A 19,472-nucleotide genomic window follows, 5' to 3' on the forward strand; every position below is an offset into this window, starting at 1 on the left:
GAGGTGGCTGTTTTGTTGGGAGTGGCACGACTAAACAAATCCCAGGAGTAACAGTTAAAAATGAGGATTACAGAATGTCTTTGCAGTGTCTCTTGAGTTGAAATTCAAGTTTGGTCTGGAGCCATAACAAAGAATAGCTTGATGTTTTGGGAATTTGCTTTGTTGCCAAGAATTAGATAAGAAAATTGCTACCACTTTCATGTCTGTATGATAAATATGAATCTACAGCCAGCAGCTGGGTAGCTTAGCTTGGCCTAAAGACGAGAAACAAGGGGAAACCTCTCAGTTGGGCATCGTGGCAGGTAGCATACAAGGATCTCATTTTAAGGCTCACCAACCAGGTGGAAAAATATCATGCGAAGTAGGTGAATTACACTTCCTTCATTTGTAACCCCTGAGATACTGTATATGCATATATGCATATGCATAAAAGCATCGCTGGGAGACCTATAAAAGCAAAATATATACTGACATCTTCATTTTGGAGATGGTCGAAAAAATGTTGCTAGGTGACCTGTAAAAGTGGCATATATAGTCACATCTTAAATTAGCTAATGTTAGTAAAACACTTGCTAACTAACTGGCTAATCTGGGAAGGGTCTGCCTGCATCCTCAGAGACTACAAGATACACCCACTTTACTACACAACACACCTCCTCAGATAACTTCCTGGATCACTGTAGTCTGTGAATCTGAACCGAAACCACTATATTTTCTTAAACTTTTTTTTATTCCCAAACCTACCTAACTTGTTTTTGTGCTTAAACCTAACCATGTAGTTTTTCTGGCTTAACATGGCCTAACTGTGACTGTTTCAGGGGTGATTGATTAATGTACTTCAATCATTAGCTAGCTGGTTACTTCTGATAGCTAATGTTAGTTAACTAGTTGGCTAATCTACAGCTAGTGTTTTGCTAACATTAGCGAACTTCAGATGTGACCATAATGAGAATTACTGGGGCAATTAATTTTTTTTTTATCCTCGGTGGGGATGCATGTTGCATGTTATCCTGAGCAGACCAATCTGAGTGAATCAAACTCTCAGACGTTACAGTGGCAATGATGACTGCACCTCACACTAGGAATGACAATAAATCCAGTTAGATAATTGTCCCTGCCATCGTCGTGTTAACTGCTACAATTATTAATAAGTGAGTAACTAATAACTTTTTTCTGTTTGTTGTTTTTTTTTTTTTTTAAAGGTGCACTGGATGTGAATATAGACCTTTACATGTCCTGCAGCAACATCTTTCAAATATCTTCAAATTTTGGTTTTCTTTTCAACATTCAACGAATCTATCACATAGCATATGAACAGAATAACGGAGAGGAGAAATCTGGCAGAGGTTCCACTGGGTAACAAGTTTACCTAACTGTTAAAAAAAACTGCTCACAACAAAGAAACAGCTGGGAAACTGCTAGCTTTTCACTACCAAGAAATAGTCTGGCCCATAATCCCATGCAAAACCATTAAATAATATTCAAGGTATAGGGCACTAATTAGTGAGTTTTCCTGGTTGTTGTTACCTTTGGGTAGAGCCAGGCTGGTTGTTTCCCCTTGTGAACTGTCTTTATGCTAAGCTAAGCTAACCTAACCATCTTCTGGTTTGCAGCTTTGTATTAAATGGCCAGACATGAGCATCAATCTTCTCATCCAAGTGTCGACAAGAAAAGAGGTATTCCTTTAACTTTGTCCAAGAGAGGCTTTGACTGTAACGTGCCTGAAAATGATTCATCTGATCATTAAGCGCTGGATTTGAAAGCGATTTTTCATGTCAGAGTGTTTCCATCATCAGTTTTTATTGTTTGAATAAGCAGGCGGACAAAGCGACACACTGCTGGTGACTAACAAGACAAGAACACGGACAGAAAACATCCCATGCTGCTGCAGACCTCCTCCTGAACAAGCGTTTCAGGAAAAAGACAGTCTTTCTTTGTGCGATGCTATTAAAAAAAGTGTATTATGAATCAGCCCCACAAAACACAGCATGTCTTTTCTGCCCTGCATTGATCCACCCTCTCCTTTATCTTCTCTCTGTGGTGAAGACTGGCTCAGCGCCAAGTAGCTGCCGTGCGCAATGGGTCCAAGTTGTCAAGTCTCCCCATTAAGATATTACCACATCAACGAGGATGGAGTATGTTCTTATTATCAACCCACTTTTTTTGCAATCAATTATATATCAACCAGACCGTTTATTTATCACATTGTTATTTAACTATTCATGCATCACTCTCTTTTTTCAAGCGTGTGGCAGCTTATATTATTGACCTGCGTCCTGTGGTTAACAGCACTGAGTGAACAGACAGGACTGTCAATACCATAATAGGCTTTACACTGACGGACACTTCACTACTGGAGTGGATGTAATTTTTCATCAGTTTGTATGCTTCTGTCCATGTTTAAAGAGTGTGCTTGAAGTGGACATAACCTCAGAACATACATGTATGAATGCTCCTTTTTACATACAGTAGAAAGCAATGGTGGGATGTAAGTATATTTACTCAGTACTGTACTGTACTAATTTAAGATATTTGTGTTTTACTCAAGTGTTGCTATATTATGCTACTTTATGCTTAAACTCCACTATGTTTTAGAGGGAAATGTTGCACTTTTTAGTATATTTATTTCGCAGTTCAGAGCTGGTTTAACAGTAGTTGACAGAAGCAGTAAATAGTAACTTCACCTCCACAAGCTTCACCATTAAAGTCCTGTTTGCACAGTAATGCATCAGTGGCAATAATGCAAGCTTCAAGGTGTAGAGTAGCTAACAACCGTGCAGCCTGTTGAAAAATTAAGCTTTGCGTTAGTTCATGCAGGACATGGAAGTCATACGCTTCAGCTGTAATCAGCTGACAACCTCCCAACTGAATCACTCTTACCGATCACAGCCATTCTCACCACAAGGCAGTCCATTTCCATATGACACCCTTCTCACACATCTCTCCTGTCAGTGCTGCACACAGCAAGCTTGCAGCCGCCACGGCAGCCTCCGCCTTCTTGGTTCAGAGTCAGGGCTCAAAGTTTAAAAAAGAGAAACAAATATTGTTTGGCAGAGGGCTCCTTCTAGTATACCCTGAGAGGTTTTATATTGCTCTCCTTGTTTTGGCTCAGCATATTGCTTGGTCAATTCAGGGAGCATCTTAAGAGCGAAGCCATCAGTACCAAGCATAACTGTACTTCCATTTGTTGCAATAAATGGTTAAACCCATGATGAGAGTGTTTCAGACTGAACAAGACAGAAAATGTTGTCCCGCATCTATCAACTCCGCCCACCGTAGAGCCTGGTTCTACTCAAAGTTTCTGCCTTTTCAAAGGAAGTTTATCTTCCCCACTGTCGCCTGCTTGCTCTTGGTGGGAACCACTGGGTCTCTGTTAATAATATTATGAAGAATACAGTCTTGATCAGCCCCTTGATAAGTACTGTGAGATAACTTCTAGTTTGATTTGGCACTATATAAATAATTGACCTGGTACATAGTAAAATAATGACCATTCTCCTGCATAAGCATGTTTACTCTTCATTCCTTAGATACATATTTCTGTTGATATGTGTGTGTGTTCGGGGGGGGGGGGGTCTTTGTTTTTTGCAAGATAAGCAAATTTATCTTTGTTAAAAAATATATTGAATTGAATATACTTAAGTGTATTTTCAGTCATTTTCCTTTTTTCAAAAACAAGTCAACAAACAAAAACTTATTACTTACTTAACAACAATTTGACATCTGCCCTGTTGTAACGCTACTGACCCCCTTGGATTCACAGTGCCCCTGTTGAAGACCCAGGATTTAGCTTCCAAACATGATTTTTTCATTTTATTACAGGGTTAAGTTTGCTTAAGTTTAAGAGCTGAATACTAGCAAGCCTCTGAAATCATACCCAGGATTAAATGTGACGTATTTGCTGATTATTTTTCAGGAAAATGAAATAGTTTTGGCTTTTGTATGCTTACAGATACTGAGACAGTTGTTGTTACTCTCTTTCAGCCTGTCTGTCAACATGCACACCATTGAACATCTTCTCTAGGTCTCATTTTACAGCAACAACCTTCCCTTGACCCTCCTGTCTTGCTGAATCCACTCAAGTAGTAACTCTGCATAGTTATTTTTTATGCAGTTCATAATCAGGTGAAATCATTCAAAACAAACAGAACAGGCCTGTGATCCTGAATAACTTCTTACTAACTTCTGTAGCAAAGATGTTAAGAGAACAGCACCAACTGGGTTGTTTGCAAACTTGAAGATCCCCTGCAGACATGTTTTAAACATATACAGACATTTGGAATAACAATTTTTATCTGATATGTTTTTTTCCACAAAACAAGTCAAAATCACTAAGAAAGAAATCCTAAACACGCTGTAGGCAATTCTGGAGAAAGATAGTCGATAATTCCCAGGGTTTTTGAGACTCAACAATAAGCTGTCTTTTTCCAGAATTGCTTACAGTGCCTTTAAAATTACATCCCTATTCCCTCTAACTCACTGAAAAACTGTGAAGGTATGAACATACAAATGTTGTTCAATTCAGAAGTTGAAAAGATGTCATTTGAAACCTCACTGAAAAGTCCATTCCCATTGTGTGACTGTGATCGACTTGCAATCTGGCTGCGATGCCACACATGAAGCCCGTACGAAAACATGTTAAAGCTCCCATGAAACAGTAATAGCTGAGTGCTTATTGGTTATGTGTTTCCTGTAAAACAGGCAGCTAGTGTTGCAGACACTGATGATGGATGTAGGGAAGAGAGCGGTCATATTAGCTGACTTGTCCTGGACCGAGAGCCCCCAGTGAACACAACTTGACCGGGACCACAACAGCCTCCAAGACCAACAGAGGCCAGTTTGACAACAGGGAACAGGCTCCACTATCAAGGGGATTTTCTTGCTGGGTTTGGCTCCCGAGCCAGTAAATAGCAGTTAAACCTAGATTAGCAACAAATAAAGCTATTTTTCCATCAGGAGACTCTGTAAATGACCTATTGTATTCCATGTTGGTCTCAGAGGATGTGTATGTCCCGGTGACCGGCCATGTTTACTGCGAGGCTGCTAACGGCAGCTAACAGTCATGGTTATCTACTTTAGTAACAAGTTAGCTAAAGCCATCTGTTCACTGGGAAAGCTCTGTTACTAAATCAGCGAGAGGTGAAGCTGAGCAGCTGGAGAACATCAGAGGCGAAACCAGAAAATATTTTCTCCATAAAATTAAATTTATGATTTATGATTCACCCAAGTCAGTGAAGTGATTAAAGCTACAAATGTGTGCTTTTGTACAGTGAGGCCCCCAGAAACACTCCGGACTGCTCTGATGAATGGATGTATTCTCCTTCCGTGCTCCCCTGCGTCATAAGTAAGAAAGCATCACTGGATGCAAATTAAGTGTACACCCACGGGTGCAGGATGAGTCATCAACCGTTTTTAATCGATTAACAGGAAAAGACTGAAATACCATTAAAATGAAAATATCTAAAAATATACTTTTTCTTGTCATTGTTGGGCCAGATACTGGTGAAAAGGTCACGTTTAGTGCAAGAGATATGTGATAAAAATACTCAAACATCGATTCTGACTTCATGAGAATTTTAAACTCAGATTTAAGGTGGTCACAATGAAACTTTCCCTCTTTAGCAGATGAATGTGAAAACAGCCTTGTAATTTCAATCTCTACACGTGGATCATTCTGCAAGGTGAAGCTCAAACATCCAGTTGTCGAAAAAAGCAAAATGCTTTTTTTTTTTTTTTTTAGTAAAGAGAGAATTGAAGTGTGCAGAGACCCTCAAAGCAATGCTCTTGAGGAACACATGAGCACATATCCGTCAAATGGATGCAAATGTGACAGTTGCAAATGACACGTGTTGTCTCTTAATCCATTCAACTAGCAATAAGAACACTTTACTGGCACGGAAAACGGAAATAGTGTCTGCAGTTGAGCTGCCTCTAAGGGGTCCAGACAGGGTAATATCTGTCAAGGGCTGCAGCATTTTTCAATAGCAGACAGACGGAGAGATTTGAATAAACTGTGAAAGCAACAGCCTGACTATGGAGAAAAAATGAATGTATACGACTGATTTCATGGCTACTCTCACAGACTATCTGCAGTACCCAGTGACAAAAAAAAAAGTTTTATTGCTGTTCAAAATGGCTTCGCTGAATGCAGAGATTTTTTATATGTATGATAAATCTCCATATTCACTTTATCCAGACTGCTTCGACGCTTGTGGCTCTGGCATTACAGTGGAAAGATGTTTCTCTGCACATATTGTTCTACTAACGAGAAAAATTACATCAGCCGTTGACCTAAAAACCTGAACACTGTCTAATGACGTTTTTTACAGTCTCAGAAATCCAAATATGATAGATTCTTTTTTGCCAAACTTCTGCTGTGCAAGCGACTCTTCTGAGAGCTGAAAAGATGGTGTCATCATTATGGCCCAAGGAGAGAGAATCCACAAATAAGTGTGTTTCCTGAGAGCACTCACTCTGGGTTATTTGCATATTGCTGATGTCTCCGTTGAGGGGAGGGATCATGAATTTAGCAGCTGGAACAAAGCCATATATGCACATAAATGAGAGCTGTCTTGGATTTTTTTTTTCTTGCACTTTAATTTAAACAAGTTAATCAGTTTCATTTGGTGTCATCCAAAAATGTATCATGATATAATTCTAAGTTTCTCTGAAGTTCTCTTTGATTTGAAATGTCTGAGCTGCAGCCAGTGGTGTAAGAAACAGAGTCTTATGACTTGGACTCAAGTCACAAATCTGATGGCTTCAGACAAAATTAAAAAAGATTTGCAAATCGACATGGACTTAAACAGCAATGACTCATGACTTTACTTTGATTTGAGCGTTTTGACTTGAAAATACTTGATACCTTACACCAAGCCCAAAGGTTTAAATCATTTTAATTTCCCTTAATTTTCTGAATAAACTAATTAATGCTGTTCATTCTCAGCAAGTCGGCACTTATTTCCCCAGATCCACTTTGTCTGAACCAATCTGACAATATCCAATCAAGTAGCAGGTGAGAACCATGAAGGATTAATCATACGTTGCTGAGCGCCAGTTGATATAAAAGATCATTTTGTTTGCATACAAAAATTATGCAATAGTTAACAAAAAACCAAATTGCAGTACGTTTGGGTCAAAAATTACAGACCGAGACTTTGAACTTCGAACTTTTTTTGACATTCAGAATTTGACAAAGAGCAATAAATCAAGGTTCTGTTGTTAAAGAAGCATTACATTTGCTGAGGAGCATGTTCTGACTTGAGACTTACTGAACAAGAAATACTCTGATTATTTACATAAGTAGACGTCACAATCAACAATCTAAAAAAAATACTCTAGTTCAAGTAAATGTTTATACGTATTGTCAGCACAATATACTTGAAATGTCAGAAGCACTTGTTCTGCAGAAGAACTTGAACTACAGCAGTGTAGCAGTGTGCTTATCCAGTTCGGTGGTCAAGTGGTGTCCAACGTGGGGGTCAGAACCTCTTCAAAGGGTCACAAATTGAATCTGGCAGGTCGTGAGATGATAAGCAGGGTAAGAGAGAAGAGAAAACTAAGTTCTGCTACATGAATTTCTATTCATTTTTTAAAGTTAGTTTACGTTTTTGTCCAAAGTATTGGATGATTTTTACCTCTTTGGAGCACAAACTGAAAAGTTTATAGGAAAAATGTCTCTTTGGTGGACCTGCAAAAAACTCATAGACATATAACAAATTTTGCAATATGCCAGGAGCAAAAAATGTTGGGAGCCACTGGTTTATATTAGCTGTACTATAAGCTCGTCATGTGTTTTTGATGTTAGCAAAATAACTGCAAATGACAGCTTACTTATAAATGTAGTGAAGTAGCGGAGTGGAAGCATATAATTCAAATAGTGTAAGGCTTGCATTGTAAGATTAAGGGGGATTAATTAATCATTAATGTATAATTACCTGAATATAGGAATTGTTGTGTTTTTGTTACCTTAGAATGAGTCCTTGATATCTACAGAGGGTGCAGATGCTGGAGTCCACCAGGTTGCGTCACCATGTTTCTACAGTAAACCAGAAAGGACAAACCAAACACTGACGTGACATTTCATTGTTTTGTTTTGAGTCTCTCCCATGTAAAATCTTAATCTGAAAAGTAACTGGTAACTTCACCTGTCATATAACGTGTTGTGAGGTATGTAAGAAGCAAAATGTAGTATTTAAAATATAAATACTTAAGTAAACATACCTAAAAAGTATACTTAAGCACAGTAATTGAGTAACTCTACTTAGTTACTTTTGCTCACTGGCTGTAGGCAGGACATTCAGTCTGTGTCGGTCAGATTGTGTCACTCAGAGCTCCTCTGTCCTGTCACAGCAGCCAATGCGTCATGCTGAGAGGAATAATAGCGCAGCTCTGAAATAAGTCCTGAAGGTCTGAGTGTTCTTTTGGATTTGACAGTAAACCAGATTATACTGTGACTCCTCATTGGCAACACGGTGTCATCCTGTTTCATCTGAACTGGCAACAATAAAAAGAATTCCTCCTCTGGCCTCTTTCTCTCCTTGGCATTGTACTGCTGTCGCATGCATTTTGTGCCAGTGACTCTGAGCGCCTAAATCTATGCAAAGATCGTGACTGAGAACACTTTACGTTTCTGGCAGTTGCTGTACAAAAAGTTGCTGTTCCTATTTCGGTGTGCACAAAAATGACACAGCAGCTTTCCAAATGTTAAACAACCACCAACAATAACAGCAGAGGGGTAATTCACTCTCTGCTGGAGGCATGCTGCGGTCTGACTCTGCAGCAAAGCTTCTGTGGGACTTCCACTGAGGTTTAAGATGGAGTGCAGACACTGACAGTGCAGTTTTACTCAAACTTTCTTTTAACTCTGATAGACAATTGAAATGTGAAGCATACTTGACCATGATTCACTGGAACATATAGAAGTATTGCTAGTATTGCTAAAAAGCGAGAAGAAAGAAGAAATCCCAGGGTGATCAACCAACTCTTTAAAATCCCTCAAGCAAGGCAGTTACTGCCAGATACATCTGCTGCGCCACTCCTCATTCCCTCTAAGGCTACTCCTGCAAGTCTGCTGCACCTTAAAGGAATGGTTTGGATTATTTGAAGTGGGGTTTTATGAAGCACTGAGTGGTTGTCACACCCCGAGTTTGGAAAAGCAGAGAGGAATACCAGCATGAAAGCTAAGCAATGTAGTGCTGTGGTCAGGAGCAAAAGGTATTTGAGCCACTTTAAAAAATTTTCCACCAAAAAATGCAGTGTCAGTTCAAGCCTGAATCGAATACCGTCACCACTTTACCATGCCATAAGATAGCCTTTTTGGTTGAGAAACGGCCTTTATATAAGCCAAATGTCACTCGGTCCAACCCAACCAAACTCCAGAGGTGAAATCAGTAATTTTACCTCACAGAATACAAGAGTTACTTATCTACCGATACTTTGATCAGTTAGTTTGTTTGTGTTTATTATGCGATTTCTGTGTTTTAAAAGGATTGTTTGGATTCACTGAAGTCACACAATAACTTAAACTATCTAACAGGACAAGGCAGCTGTAGACCAGCAATTTCTGTGCTCTGAGAGATAAATGACTGATTTCACCTCTGGAGTTTGGTTAATTTGGTGAGACGGATATTTGATATGAGACTTATATAGTGGATGTTTCCAGTCAGAGAAGTCTGTGTGAAGGCAAGGTAAAGCAATGAAAAAAAAATCTAGAAATAGCATACAGTTAAACCTTCATTGATTTTTTTTTTTAATTAGACCCTTTTTATTGCTGAGCTGCTGCGCTGGTACCCCTCTCTGCTTATTCTTACTGGGGCTGTGCCGACCGACATCCACTGTAGCTAATACACCGACTACTGATAAGTAACCGACTTCAAAAATCCAAACTCTCACTTTAAAGCTAGAATATGCAGAAGCTGCTGCTGTTTATAAACACACCAAAAAGATAGTTCATTGTTGAGTCTTATTCTCAGGTTTGAGATGGTAAAGCGTCCCAAACACAGCAAAAATAATTAAAAAATAAGAAAATACAGGCAGAGGGCAGAGTCTCTGCAGATACACACACCACCACACACTTCTAGTAGGTCATAAATGATGATTGACAGAGATTTTTATACGTTCTATACATTTTTTAAAGGAAAATACTGAGTAGTATGTCTTCAAAAATGCATTTGTGTTAAAAAAAAAATCAGTCGGTTTTAAGTTTGACTTTTGGTCTTTTTAACCACTGCCTGAGGCTCAAGAGTGTAAACAGCTGCTCTCTGAGCGAGTGATGAGCAAACATTTGATCAAAATCAGCTTGAACACTCAAATCTCTGCAGGATAGATCAAGGGAAAACATTCTATTTGAATTAGATGTTATGGAAAATAACTACAAATATTTATATTTCATGTGAGAATTTGTGCAGAAACATGATGTTGCAAAAACCTTCAGGGAAGCGTCCCCCTTGTTGGTAAACTGAACTTTAAAAATGCTGCCGTTTATCCTCTGCAGCATTACATACAGAAAGATAAGACCCCCCTCTAGTGGTACCATTTGGAAATTACATATACAATAATTGTAGCCTATTTATGTTGCCAATATGAGACACGTAGTATGCAATGACCTGACCTTACCATCACTGCCTGTGTGCCTTTATGTCCTGTGGGATATTTGTACTGTGCTATAAAAGGACAACAAAGTGTTTATGTGCTGACTCTGATTGTAGTACCCACAACATGACACAAAGGGGCGCTGGTGTGGTGTTGTACATGAGTCCCTCTACACTTGAACAACAGAGTGATGATGCCCTCTCATGTACTGTAGTTTCTACTTACCTCAGCAACAGAGTAACAGCTATTATAGGCTGAGAGAAGGAGGTGGAACTGCAGCACTGCTTTCGACTGCACCATGCTGACTGTGCACACTGTATTAACTGAACACTGAATATAAACCGAACACGCAAAACATCAGGGACACTCATTCTGTTCAGTGGCTACACTGAGGTCATTATCGTGCATTAATACACCTCTAATCTACTGGATATCAATCACAAAGAAGAATGTACATAGATAGAGACAAGCTGACAAGTTGAAGTTGACACATGTTATGCAACAGGAATGTATATACTGTCTACTGTATACACCATACTGTACAGTCAATGTGCTTCTATTATTCTTGCTTTTTTCAAAAGGTTTTAGTACACAAATTGCCAAGTGCAGACAAATTTTAAAATGGCTGGTCTTCGTCTCAGGCATCTGTTATTTGTCCTGCAGTGGTCATGGTCAGCAATTATTAATGGTATAATAGGATTTGCATTTAAATTAAATGGGCATGCAAAAACTGGTGATTCTTTGTGTTTGGTTGTATGGTGTTTCTCTATACATTACACTCCTTACTCACTATACTAGTGATAGACTGACCGAATATAATGTGAGTTTACATATATATATATATATATATATATATATATATATATATATATATATATATATATATATATATATATATATATAGTTTTTTTAAGAAACAGGCAAAACAGAACAAAGACATTAGAAGAGATGGTTAGTCACCTGACCATTCATACAGTGATGAAAATTAGGGACGCACCCAAATCCAAATATGTTATTTCGGAAAGCACAAATAATGTGATGGAAACTGATATTTCTTCTACATTATTATGTGGAAAAATATACTAATTTAATGCAGCACCATTATTTTCCTCAGCTGAGGGATATTTCATATATTTGTATATCTTTAATGTTGAGGGGTTTTTTTGTAGACTCTTTCCACTGCAAAACAGAGTCTTGCGATTCATAAAATATTGTTTTCGGTTTCAGATTTTGCGGTATCCCCAGGTTAAAGGGGGCGTGGTGTGAATTTCAGACAGTTCATAAAACTTTGTTTAGCTAAAAATAAAGACAGAAAGAGAGAGATTATATGCCAATATTAAATAATTTTGATGCTTTGTAGGCACAATAATTGCACTGCCAATAAATATTAAGTTAGAAAATAAAATATTTGCCCGATTTAATGTGGCTTCCAGTATAACCCAGACCTGCTCCTGGTCTTCTATCTGAATACAGTTCATTTTATTGGTTGAACAGATACAGATACAGATACAGATAGAAATAATGGTGGTCCTACTAATGACAACACGTCAGTTCATACAGCAACAGATCAGTGATCATCTTGTGAGGTCACAAACACTATCCATGCTTCCCATTTATTGGCTTAACCTGTAGATTTAAAAACTCATCCTCCTCCATTTAGATCAGTCACAATATTTATGTTATAGTTCAGTGTGTGAAATATGCCATGACTTTCCAGACAGCTCTTTTTGTTTTTCAGTGGTTGGGGTTGGGGTTATGTTTCTATAGTTTTTCAGCACAAAGACACAGATAGGTCAAACTGCAAATCAGTCTATTAAGATATTGTGGAGCCACACTTTGATAGTAATGGCGAGAATAGAGCGCATGATGGTATCTTTCTGATATAATTAGTGATGATTCACCCTCATGCATGAGTCAAACTTCAGTAACAGTCTTATAATATGTATGAGCCATGATGATGAAGATGCAGAAAAATAGAAACACATGACAAACATAGCAATTGCGAATATTTCAGGGATGTTTTAAACGTCCTTTTATCCAGGGAAATGATGCAGTACAGTCAACTCTTCAGAGACACAGTAAAGACAATGTCTCAGGGAGCAGTCCATGGATTTCAGCATCCTCTCAATATCAGTGAATATTCCTCTTCTCAAAAGAAAGGGGTTGAATAGCTACGTCTGTAATTATGCAATTTCTCATTATCTTTTTTCCTGTCTTTTTGTTTTTTTGCTCCCTCTGTTCCCCTTCCACGTCATCTAATGCCCCCATCGAACGTCATCACAACTCGTGCTGCTGAGCCCAACACACACACTTTGTTGCTCAGTTCAAATCGGGGTTAATCCCAAAGCAGGATATTAACCTGAATGAAAGGAGAAGTGGTTAAATATAGCGAGTAATTTCAGCCCTGCTTGAATAGTGTCCATTGTGTGTGAATTTATATAATCGCCCTACTCATGTTAAAACTCAGCAGGGGGAAAAAATCCACAATTTTAAGAAAATAAAAGTTGCTGTAGCAGAATAATGAATATGAACATAAACCTGTACTGGCAAAACAGAGAGGCAGTGATGAGTAATATTTCTTAATTCATTTTCTAATTTTATATTTCATGTTGCCTGGTAACATTTACCTGCATTGCAAAAATGAATTAAAATTTTAAGTTATATGAATTTGAAAAGACGAGCTGACATTTTGTTGAATCAACAACTCTTCAGTTACTCTGACAATCTACTTTGTTCCATCATTGAAACAAAGACGAAATGTGGAACTGCTCCCAATAAATTTATTAAAGGAAGAGAATCAGTGGGAATAAAGAAAGACACCAGGACCTAAACTACCTACATTTGAGTTGGTAAAGCAACCCAAGCACAGCAAAATAATAAGAAAAAAAAGAATCTACAAGCAGAGGGCAAAGTCTCTGCAGATACAGACGCCACTACACATCCAGTGCAAACATCTGGTTGGTCAAAACTGATGACTGAAAGAAATTCTGTTTATATGAGTCTGTACTTTGTTTTTTTTGTGGGGAAAATGTTGCATATTATACTTTTAAGGGGGTATGGACTGAATTCAATACTAACCCTCATCATGTTTCACAGTGTTTATGATTATTGTTAGAACAAGCAACTATGACTCATCTTAAAGTGTATTAGAGACACATGGGGCTCCCTAAAAACTTTATTTCATCCAGGGGCGGTGCTTTCCGTCCTGCGTCGCACAGAGTGTTGAGTGCACGTTCTTGTCAGCTCGCTATGGGTCGTCTCGTCACTTTCTGGATAAACTAGCAAAACTGTAACCTAAAATGTTGTTTATTAACCTAATCTTTACCTAAATACAAAGATCAAACACACAGGAGACCTCAATCAAGGGTATAGTAGTAAATACAGTAATGCAATACTTGTTTACCCTCATTGATTGATGCAGTTGATTTAAAATAGACGAGTGAACTCTAAGCCACATCTAAAAGAGTCAGTGTACTTTGGTTTACCTTCAACTATACCCCTAAACTAAACAGTACTCAAATGTATTGACAAGATGGACTAAATTATGTCCAACAACAAAAGTCTACTTAGATGTGAGGTCTGTATTCTGATATCAGTGTAGTATCTTGGCCAAACAGGCTTACAAGGCTTACACACATCAAATAAACTCATATTGTATGTTTGTATTATTCAGTCTAGTTTGCCAAATTTCCCAAACTCTAGAAGTCAAAAATAAGCCAATACTTTGAGACTTAGTCCAACTATTTTTGTGTACTTGGAGCACAGGCTGACATGGTTACAGAGCTGACCTCGCAGAAGTGTGCACTGCTGCGTCCTGCAAAACCACAACCACTGGGCAAATACTGTTTTTAGGGAGTCTCAGACATGCAATGCAAGTTTTCATAATATGCTTTCTTCAAACTATAAAAAAAAAGAAGTGTCTAAGGAAAGCTTTAACTCTCTGGCAATACATGCTGGGAAGTCTGTTAATATGCTGATCATGTTTCTTTATAAACCTAATTTAAAGAGTCAATTGAACTCTGAACAGCACATTCATTCAAGTCAAAAGACTTAAAGTTAGAAGAACTTGTGTTTATGTGTGTTTAAGTTCTGAAAATAAATACCAGGAAATTTATGTTTAATTAACATGAATAAGTAAAACATATTTATTTCATGCGAATGAGAAAACTAGTTTATTCTGTATGATTTTTCCCAGTGTGTCAGACCAGTCTCAGATATTCTGCAGAAAAGCAACAATTTGGCTTTGTGGTACTTATATGCAGTATTAATGTGACATGCAGCAGGTTCAGCTGCTATATGTTGACCTGCTTGTGATAAGATGCAGCAAACTCTTGACGCAGACTTTTCACAGAAACAAACACAACATTTTATTCACAGAAGGATCCACTCAACACCATGAGCGGTGCAGGTCTCACGTGCTGTTGTGACATGAGACAGAGTGAGTCGGACAGCAGGTGTCTGGCATTTTTCCAAGGTACTACTATGGTAAAGCAGCTGAGGGCCTTAATGAACTTACCAATCCAGCTCAATGCACACATGTCAGAATGTAAGCCAATGTGAGTCAAACCTGAACATTTTTTTCCCTGATGAGTGTGAACAAACCGTTGTTGTTGTCGATGCTGATCTTTCTCTCTGACCTAAACCCAGTATCATCGGCAGGAGTTCATGCATGTGAAGTGGCTCAGCGGAGGAACTCGTTAAAGAAGGACGCTAACCTGATCATTAGCACATATAAGGTTCCACACTTCAGGTAGAGTTTCAATCAGTCATTTGTCAAACTTGTTATGAGGTCATGCACGCATGAGCACAGACACTCCCATGTGCAGGTGCAAATATCTGGGCAAGTGCCAAAAGAAATTCAAACAAACATATGTAAACTCATATAAAAGGAGGAGGAGTTATAACATGCAAATATGCTCACACGCATTTTTTACAGGCCCACGTGTTTGGGACTTTTCTCTATCTCATATGTGGTTGTTGTCCAGTGAATCTGGAATCTGTGTATCTCCATATTTCGAAATTGTAAGGTTTTAAGATAAACTAAAGGGTTAAATCCTCCACAGTGGGTTCAGACAGATATCCTATGTCTAAGACTAAAATACCTTCTAACAAGACTAAGAGTCTGCAGCCACGCTAGAAACTCTGGCAATCTGTAATTAGACACAACAGTGTTTTTAAAGGTCCAGTGTGTAAGATTTAGGGGGATCTATTGGCAGAATATGGCAGAAATGGAAAATATTAATCATAAGTATGTTTTCATCAGTGTATAATCATCTGAAAATAAGAGTCATTGTGTTTCTTACCTGAAAATTAGTTATTTGTATCCCTAGTGGGTGCGGATCCTCTTCCATAGAAGCAACCTTGGCGAACCACTGTGTTTCTACAGTAGCCCAAAATGGACAAATCAAACACTGCAACAACTTTCAACATCTTTTATGAGTTATCGTGTGAGCTATCTTGATGCACTGTCATTTCACCAATCAGTCTAGTGCATGAAGCAGTGGTGGAAAGGATACCAGGCCAAATCGAGAGTTTTTACAAAACTTTCTATGTGTAGAAAAACATATTAAAGAAAATATTAATCATAGCAGAGTATTTTTACATATCTGTCATATGTCTGAATCTGTTTTCATTGCAAATCCATCCGATAGTTGTTGGGACACTTCATTCAACACAACAAAAGTGAATCTCATCGTGGCACTAAAGTCTGAAAGTAGTTAGTATTCATCCTCTGGGAGCCATGAATGTCTGCACAGTTCTGTTTGACAATCCATGAAGTAGATGTTGAGATATTTCTTTGGATAAATGAAGAATTAGACCTGCTGGTGCACAATATAAAAAGGCGGCTCACTAATACTCAGGGGACCATTAATGTGTGTACAAATTTTCATTGAAATCCATCTGTTGAATTACTGTTGAGATATTTCAGTCTGGTCCAAAGTGACCAACGCTGCAATCCCTATGGAGCCATGCTACAATGACTAAAAACTCTATCTAGAATTGCACATTGCACAGCAACAATAAGTGAATCTACACAAAACCATAAACAACATTTCACCATACTGTATGTGAATTGTCTCCACGTTGCTCTTTTAACAGTCAGATTTTATGGTTGTGCTGTATTATTGTCTCCATGAATGCCTTTCAGCAGGGGATGCAATCATCTGCAGGCATATTCTCTGTCTCCATGGAAACGTGGAGCAGCTGTAGGAGGAGTGGGCCAACAGGAGGGGGAGCGTGCTGATGTCCAGGAGGCGTAGCCTAGCCGAGCGTCGTGTGGGTCCCTGAGATGAAACAATGGCAGGAAGAGAGTAAGCTGCTGCTTTACAGGCCCTCTGTGCTCTCTATCGCCGTCTCCCTCTGTCTTTTGTTTTTTTCTGTCTCTTTCTGTCGACCTGTGTCTGCTTCCCCCCTCACATTCTCTCTCTCTCTCTCTCTCTCGCCCACACAGACACACTAACCCACACACACGCAGCCCTGGAATGAGCTGGACTGTCTGCAAGAAACCTGAGAGGACAATGAAAACAAAAACAGGATGCCAGAGAGAATTTATCTGTCCAGGAGGGATGAACTTTCCACCCTAAAAACTGCAACAAGACACAATGCAGAGGTGGAGAGACTGAGTCAGGCTGCGTTTACAGTATGTGAGGAATCTGATATCTACAAATAAATACCTCCTGCTGCATCACTGTGTCAGCAGCATGAGTGATTTATTTCTTAGAGTGATATGAGAGTGGCGAGAAAGCAGAATGAACGTGATAGGTTGATTATGCGTGCAATATATAATATACACACCTCATATTAGTGTGACATCTTAAACACAATGGAGATTAAAGGTGCAGTAAGCAATTCTGCAGAAAGACAGCTGAGTGTTGAGTCTCTTTCCGATTTCATCAAATACCAACGCTTTGGGTTGGTGTCTTGATCCGAGACACTCAACAATCAACTATCTTTCCCCAAAGTTGCTCACAGCACCTTTAAATTTCCATCAGTTATTTAAAATGTATTTATCTAATTTACTTAACCCATTCAAAGACATCCCTACTGTCAAAACTTAGGCAGTAGGTAGCGTTGGGGAAATTGCATTAAAATTGTAGAAAACTACACCCTAAGAAAATGGAAAGTGTGTTTGATCTGAAATAAATCTTTTCATAATGTATTATTTATTCAAAGATTAAAAAGGGGGGAGAACAAGGAATGTGGAGGGTCCCACGCCTGTGTTTGCTTAAATCTGGCCCTATGAATATGGAGTCTGTAATTAACTACCAAAAATACGTGAAACGATGTCGTTAACTAGTGAAAAAGCTACTGAGATTTGAATGTAGTTAAACTACCACCAAACGACAGCAGAATATAGTTGAACAAGCAGTTGAACTGCCTGTAGTTAGCTATATCCCAACACTGTCAGTAGGTGCTGAGATATTTTAGTCCAGACCAAAGTGGTGCACTGACCAACATTTCCATCCCTAGAGACATGCTGCTAGCCTGGCTAAAAATAACCAGTACTGTTGCGTTTTTACACAGCTGTGACTGTGTTCAGGGAAGTGGTAGTCTAAGTTTGAGTCAGCTGGGGCTTGTGACATTTTTAAATAGTTGATACATTGTTGATTTTGGGATTAAAGGTTCATTATTGACCTTGGAAACAGCAGCAGTATGACAAAAAAAATTCTTTGCACAAAGTGAACTTACTGGAACTTCTAGCTGTGTCTTGTGGCCTCCAAGTTAGTGAATGTTTCCAAGAATTTTGTCACGTTGTTTTGTTATTTTCTCACTCAGATTCTAGTGCATTTGCTCCTGTATTCAGGGGCCTTGCACTGACTGACGCCTGGGGTGACCAGGTGTCCTACTTAATATGGGACAGCACAGCATGTTTATCCCCTGTCCTGCAGCCCACATATGGTCCAACATTGTGCATGGCTCTAGTTCTGATTGGCAGAATATGGTAATAAAGGGACTCGGTACATGTGAGTCTCACAAGAAACGTGTGGCTTAAAAAGAGATGTGCTGATCTATGGATGCATTCCTACTGAAAGCCAATGATAACTGACAGACAGATAAGGTAACAGCAGCTGAAATACCACACTGTGCTGCGCTCCCAGTCGAACAGGTTGGCAGACTGCGCGGCTGCAGTGGTTACCAAACATTTTCGGGCATGCCCCCCTCCAGAAGACAGAAAAAGTCAGTTCATACCCTCCCTCACCCTACAATTATTATAAATCATTAACAATAATTGAGGAAGTAACTGATAAAAAAAGGATTCAAGTAGAATTTTTGTCAAGTAAAGGTCAGCATGACAGCATCAACAAACTCTTGTTTGTTTATTTCCCCACAGAAATCATATTCATTGAACTTTGTTCCACTCTATATGATCCACAACCACAGGTATAATGTTAGCAAGTTGATGTTTAACAAATCCTGCGTCTCCTCAGAACTATTCTTTCAGAGTATCTGCATGGCTTGGCACCACGGGGATAGCAAAAAAAGATTTTTGTAAACTGACCTTTTAAAATGGAAATATCTCATCCGAAGCTGGTTTGCATACATTTACACACCTTCCTGTTATAAGGTAATGTAATACTGCGATCATGTATTCCTTCTTTGTGGTTTGCCTCATACCATAGGGGCTAATGCAAAGCTGTTAGAAGTTAGGCTGCTCTCCAGCTATGTCTTTGTATCATCAAGGGTTTATGCAAAGGGTTTTATTTTACAGTAAAATGCTTTAGCCTGTCAGAGGGTTGGATTTATAAATGTGGTCTTCTGCATCAACCAGAAATTATTTTTATGAAGGCACTGAACCCACAAAACACGCTAGTGATAAGTGCTCATCATATAAAAACACATTTTATTCAGGTAGTCCATGCTGAAGCTAAGGTTTTTGC

The sequence above is a fragment of the Lutjanus erythropterus genome, chromosome 2 (assembly GCF_056507025.1).
Source record: "Lutjanus erythropterus isolate fLutEry1 chromosome 2, fLutEry1.hap2, whole genome shotgun sequence".
NCBI lineage: Eukaryota > Metazoa > Chordata > Actinopteri > Lutjaniformes > Lutjanidae > Lutjanus > Lutjanus erythropterus.